General features: G+C 47.3%; 1 long non-coding RNA gene across 2 annotated transcripts; it reads right to left on the reverse strand.

Moving 5' to 3' along the window:
* Window positions 1–3,009: 3,009 nt before the first annotated feature.
* LOC120042398 lies at window positions 3,010–4,430 on the reverse strand. 2 transcript variants are annotated; one of them, XR_005476096.1, is made up of 3 exons: window positions 4,287–4,430; window positions 3,174–3,230; window positions 3,010–3,069 (listed from the first exon to the last, which is right to left on the reverse strand). It is a non-coding gene; the product is annotated as an uncharacterized LOC120042398 (long non-coding RNA). The 2 variants fall into 2 exon arrangements; XR_005476097.1 differs by lacking the exon at window positions 4,287–4,430 and adding an exon at window positions 3,333–3,367.
* Between the last annotated feature and the right edge of the window lie 1,768 nt (window positions 4,431–6,198).

The following is a 6,198-nucleotide window of genomic DNA, read 5'->3' on the forward strand; positions in this document are numbered from 1 at the left end:
CTCCAACCCCAGCCTCAGATGCGTCCACCTCCCCTATGAACGCCAAAGAGGGTCAAGATGTGCCAACACCGGAGCGTCAGTGAACAGCGCCTTCAAACGGAGGAAAGCTCTGTCCGCCTCTGCCGACCACTGCAAACGCACTGACCAAAACCCTGGATAAACCTCCGGTAGTAATTGGCAAACCCTAAGAACCGCTGCACCTCCTTTACCGTGGTCGGAGTCTGCAAATACGCACGGCTGAAATGTGGTCACTCTCCATCTCCACCCCTGAGGTGGAAATGCGGTACCCTAGGAAGGATACAGACTGTTGGAAGAACAGGCATTTCTCAGCCTTGACGTACAGGTCATGCTCCAACAGTCGACCAAGCAGCCTGCGCACCAGGGACACATGCTCCGCGCGTGCAGCGGAGTATATCAGAATGTCATCAATATACACCACTACACCTACCCGTGCAGGTCCCTGAAAATCTTGTCTACAAAGGCTTGGAAGACTGATGGAGCATTCATCAACCCGTACGGTATGACGAGGTACTCATAATGCCCTGAGGTAGTACTGAACGCCGTCTTCCACTCGTCTCCCTCCCGGAAACGCACCAGGTTGTAAGCGCTCCTGAGATCTAGTTTGGTGAAGAAGCGCGCCCCGTGCATTGACTCAATCGCTGTGGCTATGAGAGGTAGCGGGTAACTGTACTTCACAGTGATCTGGTTTAGGGCTCGATAGGCAATACACAGGCGCAGACCTCCCTCCTTCTTCTTTACAAAAAAGAAACTTGAGGAGGCGGGTCAAGTGGAGGACCGAATGTACCCCTGATGCAGATATTCGGAGACAAATGTTTCCATAGCCGCCGTCTCCGCCTGTGACAGGGGATACACGTGACTCCTGGGAAGTGCCGTGTCTACCAGGAGATTTATCGCACAATCCCTACGACGATGGGGTGGTAATTGAGTCGTCTTCTTTTTGGAGAAGGCGAGAGCCAAATCGGAATATTCGGGGGGAATGCGCACGGTGGAGACCTGGTCTGGAGTTTCCACTGTAGTAGCACCAACGGAAACCCCTAGACACCTCCCCGAGTACTCTCGCGACCACCCCGTGAGAGCCCTCCGTTGCCATGAAACAGTGGGGTCATGACAGGCTAACCAGGGTAGATCTAGTACCACGGGAAACGCAAGAGAGTCAATGAGGAAGAGACTGAGCGGAAACGGTGGCCTCCCTAATCAACCCTGACCATAATGGTCGACTAAGGCGTGGGAAGGGCATAGCCACTGGAACAATGGGGATCCCTAAACTATGGGCAAATTATCTGTCTATAAAATTCCCAGCCGCGCCTGAATCGACGAGCGCTTTATGCTGGGAATGCGGGGAAAACTCAGGAAAAGTAACATACAAAAACATGTGTGCAACAGAGGGCTCTGGGTGAGAATGGTGCCGGCTCACCTGGGGTGACGCCAGAGTGCCCTGCCTGCTGCCTCGACCCCCAGAGGAACAAACCCGGCACTGACCGGCAGTGTGACCTCTGCGGCCACAGATGGTCGCAGAGGTCTGGACGTCTTTGGGTAGCCAGCAGGTTATCCAGCCGAATGGACAGGTCCACCAGCTGGTCGAAGGTGAGGGTGGTGTCCCGCTGTTTAAAAAAAACAACTAAAAATGGCATATCAGTTTGGATACTGTAATATCCATATGTGTAAACATACTGAATTATAATTGGATGCATTTTACCGCCATATTATACTGTGCTATGATTGGTTAAGACCACCCAAATGGTTAGGTCATGGTCAGTTTGATGCTGGTTGGCGATACGTGAACATGCCAGTTATAGCTAGCTAATAAAGAGCTACGTTAAGAAATATCCTGTAGTACTGCATTTTATTATTTGTACAAAGCGTGCAAAACAAGACAGATACTAGGCTGCAACTGGGACAACATTTCGTTTTTGCAGGGGGGTGTTGTAAGGGGCTTAATACAGTTGTATTCCAGCCACTAGGGGGTACTCTGGTGAAGCCCATGGGAAATAAAGAAATATAGTTAATTGAATTGGGAAGAGTAAGAATGAAAAACTAAAGAAAGACTGTAAACGGCTGTTACCTGTGCTAACATGATTAAAAGTGAAGTAAACCATACTTTTTGCGTTGTAGTTTATATGATAAGCTCATTGGAAGGGTAACATACACAGGATGTACATAAATGGGCATAAACACGTGACACAGAAAATAAAATATTGACATTTAGGAATTCAAAATGCATCTAAATATATTTCTTTCTGTCTATGGAATACATAAAAAAATGTAGTTAAAAAAAAATATATGTATAAAATATACTTGTCTGTACAGTAAGTAAATGTAGGAAATCCAAAATGCACAAAAATATGTTTTTGTAATGTCTATGTGTATAATATATACTTGTCTGTAAAATAATGCAGAAGCAATAAGCATTGTAAAGGATGATAGAACACATCAAATTAATGTGAACATGAGGACACAAAGGAGAGATTTAATTAAAAGATCATCTTTTAATACTTTTTTATGCTGAAGATTTTTAATGCTGAAAAATTCTATGTATGGCAAATCCACTCTGGGCAAATGGCCTGTTGGACAAAAATAAAAAAATAGTTAACATCCTTGCTATTTAGCCACTTGCTATGTTAAAGAAAAATCTCAGTTAATGATGAATGGATACAATTTGGAAGGATTTTCCAGAGTCATACCTCAGTAGGGTAGAGTGTCAGGTGGCACAACCATTGGTGCCATGAGGTCAACGTGTGAAGGAGGGAGCAAGCCAGAGAGCTGTCTAGGAAGCAGTCCAGGCCCATGGCTTGGAGGCTTTGAGTTGGTCCCATCATTGTAATGTATTGTAGGGTATTTGCTGCCCCATAGACCTGCTGGTAGTGGGAAAGCTGTTAGCAGGAGACCACCAGGGACATCTATGATCGGCTGACACAGTCTTGGTTAAACCACATGAATTCTAAAGCAATATTCACCTGCTTTCATAGAGTAAGGATTCACTCCTTTGGGGCCAGTGTTCCCCTGATATCCATATGTCCCCATCGGTGGAGGTGGTGGTACACACTTGTTCTGTAAAACACATCAACACATTTTCCAAATTGTTAGTAATATTATCACAGTTGAAATACAATGGTTGTTCACTGTTTTTAATTTCATTGAATTTAAGTGTGTACCTCAGCCTTGGGCTCAGTTTTGTTAACCCATCTGTGCAGAGTTGGATCCCAGACAATCTGAGGAAGAAGATGTTAGCAATGTGAAGCAAGCCACAATAAAAAAAATTATCCACTCAATTGTCTCTACATAGAATATAGTGTTAAGAACCAGTTCCTTACAGATCTGTCTTTGTCCTCAGGTAGATGAACCTCCTTCTTATTAAATCTTCCACTCCCAAAACCCAGCTGAGCCAGCCTCCACTGTTATTGTGAACAGCAGGGGTCTCGGGCTCAGCCACCGGCCGGCTGCCAGTCTGGCACTGAGAAGTGGCCTCGGAGTGTTCCGGCTTGGTGATGGACATCATAGCAGGATGCTCAACATATCTAAGTCGGACATCTGTAATAAGTGGGAGAAGTCAGGCCACTCTGCTCATGTCACCATACAGAACAATTACTAGCTGACAGGTAGAAACGTCTGGCTCTGATACTCTGTTACAACCCAATCTTAACCTACACGCAGGGAGGTTACTCCAGGACTCTGCGATCGCATTGTTTTGGTTGCAAAATCAACAATTCCCTGCATATTATGCGAGGGCTTACAAATTTGACCAATCGCCAAACTATTTCTGCATAAAATAGTCACATCATCACAATATTATCGCATAGAACTGACCCATTACCACAGTACAAAAAGAGGGCTCGCAATTTCAACCAATCACCACACATTTACTGCATAATATGGTTCAATCAAGCCACACATCAACACAGTTTTTTCCCTTGTCAGCGCATTTTTGCAACTAATTGGACAAAACAATTGCATATTGCAATGCAAAATGTCATAATTTTGCTGCAAAATATTTATCCGCAAATATCAAAAAAATCCATGCGAAATCCTGGAGAGATTCACTGGAGTACGAAAATGTATACACTCACTACTGTAAGTCGCTCTGGATAAGAGCGTCTGCTAAATGACTAAAATGTCAAAGTAAAATGGAGCTAAACCTGTTTTATGTAGAAAATGCATGAAATTATTACAGATATACACTCACATGAGCCATACATTTAACCTATCACAACTTATTATCAAGCTATCACAATGGTAATTTCTTTACTAATTAGGTAAGTTTAAGTGACCTCTTCTCTTGGAATAGAAATCCACAGGTGGAGTACACGCTCCACCATCCCATTTCCACAGTGGTGCCACCATGGGGATGATGGGAGGTGGTTGTGGATGATTGTGTCCATTCTTCACAGGGACACTGGTTGTGAGGAAGATCTCCTCCCTCTCTGCAGGGACACTAGCCTTTGGGACGATCCCTCCCTGTGCGCAGGGACGCTGGCCTTCTGGAGGATCTCCTCCCTCTGTGCAGGGATGAGGCCTGATGCTCGGAGGATCTCCTCCCTCTGCGCAGTGATGCTAGCTGCTGAGAGAATCCCCTCCCTCTGTACAGGGACACTGGCTGTTTGGAGGATCCTCTCCCTCTGTGCAGGGATGAGGCCTGATGCTCGGAGGATCTCCTCCCTCTGCACAGTGATGCTAGCTGCTGGGAGAACCCCCTCCCTCTGTGCAGGTACACTGGCTGTTTGGAAGATCCCCTCCATCTCAGCAGAGACACTTGCCTTTGGGACAATCCCCTCTCTGTGCGCAGGGACACTGGCCATTGGGACGATTCCCTTCCTCTGCGCAGTGACACTGGCCATCAGGAGGATCAACTCCTTTTGTGCAGGGATGAGGCCTGATGCTCTGAGGATCTTCTTCTTCTGCGCAGTGATAGAAGATGCTGGAAGAATCCCTTCCCTCTGTGACGGGATGAGGCCTGATGCTCGGAACATCTCCTCCCTCTGCGCAATGATGCTAGGTGCTGAGAGAACCCCCTCCCTCTGTGTCGGGATGAGGCCTGATGCTCGGAGGATCTCCTCCCTCTGTGCAATGATTATAGCTGCTGGGAGAACCCCCTCCCTCTGTGCAGGGACACTGGCTGTTTGGAGGATCCCCTCCCTCTGTGCAGGGACACTGGTTGTTTGGAGGATACCCTCCCTCTGTGCAGGGAAACTGGTTGTTTGGAGGATACCCTCCCTATGTGACGGGATGAGGCCTGATGCTCGGAGGATCTCCTCCCTCTGCGCAGTGATGCTAGCTGCTGAGAGAATCCCTCCCTCTGTACAGGGACACTGGTTGTTTGGAGGATACCTCCCTCTGTGCAGGGACACTGGTTGTTTGGAGGATACCCTCCGTCTGTGCAGGGACACTGACTGTTTGGAGGATACCCTCCCTCTGTGACGGGATGAGGCCTGATGCTCGGAGGATCTCCTCCCTCTGTGCAGTGATGCTAGCTGCTGAGAGAATCCCCTCCCTCTGTGCAGGGACACTGGCTGTTTGGAGGATCCCCTCCCTCTGTACAGGGACACTGGCTGTTGGAGGATACCCTCCCTCTGTACAGGGACACTGGACTGTTTGGAGGATCCCCTCCCTCTGTGCAGGGACACTGGCTGTTTGGAGGATACCCTCCGTCTGTGCAGGGACACTGACTGTTTGGAGGATACCCTCCCTCTGTGACGGGATGAGGCCTGATGCTCGGGGGATCTCCTCCCTCTGCACAGCAACTTCGGCTGCTGTGATGATCTGCAGGTATAATATAGAGAATATAGTCATTCCCTAAAAAATCAACCACTTGGAATCTATAACATCATTGACACATACACTGAGTGTATTAAACATTAAGAACACCTTCTCTTTCCGTGACATAGACTAATCAGGTGAAAGCTATAATCCCTTATTGATGTTAATTGTTAAATCTTCTTCTCAGTGTAGATGAAGGGAGGAGGCAGGTTAAAGATTGATTTTTAGACAATTGAGACATGGGTTGTGTATGTGTGTCATTCAGAGGGTGAATGGGCAAGACCAAAGATTTAAGTCCCTTTGAACAGAGTATGGTAGTAGGTGCCAGGCGCACCGGTTTGTGTCAAGAACTGCCATGCTGTTGGGTTTTTCCCGCTCAACAGTTTTCCCTGAGTATCAACAGTGGTCCACACCAAGGGGAGGGCA

Source organism: Salvelinus namaycush, unplaced genomic scaffold (genome assembly GCF_016432855.1).
Source record: "Salvelinus namaycush isolate Seneca unplaced genomic scaffold, SaNama_1.0 Scaffold671, whole genome shotgun sequence".
NCBI classification, from domain to species: Eukaryota; Metazoa; Chordata; class Actinopteri; order Salmoniformes; family Salmonidae; genus Salvelinus; species Salvelinus namaycush.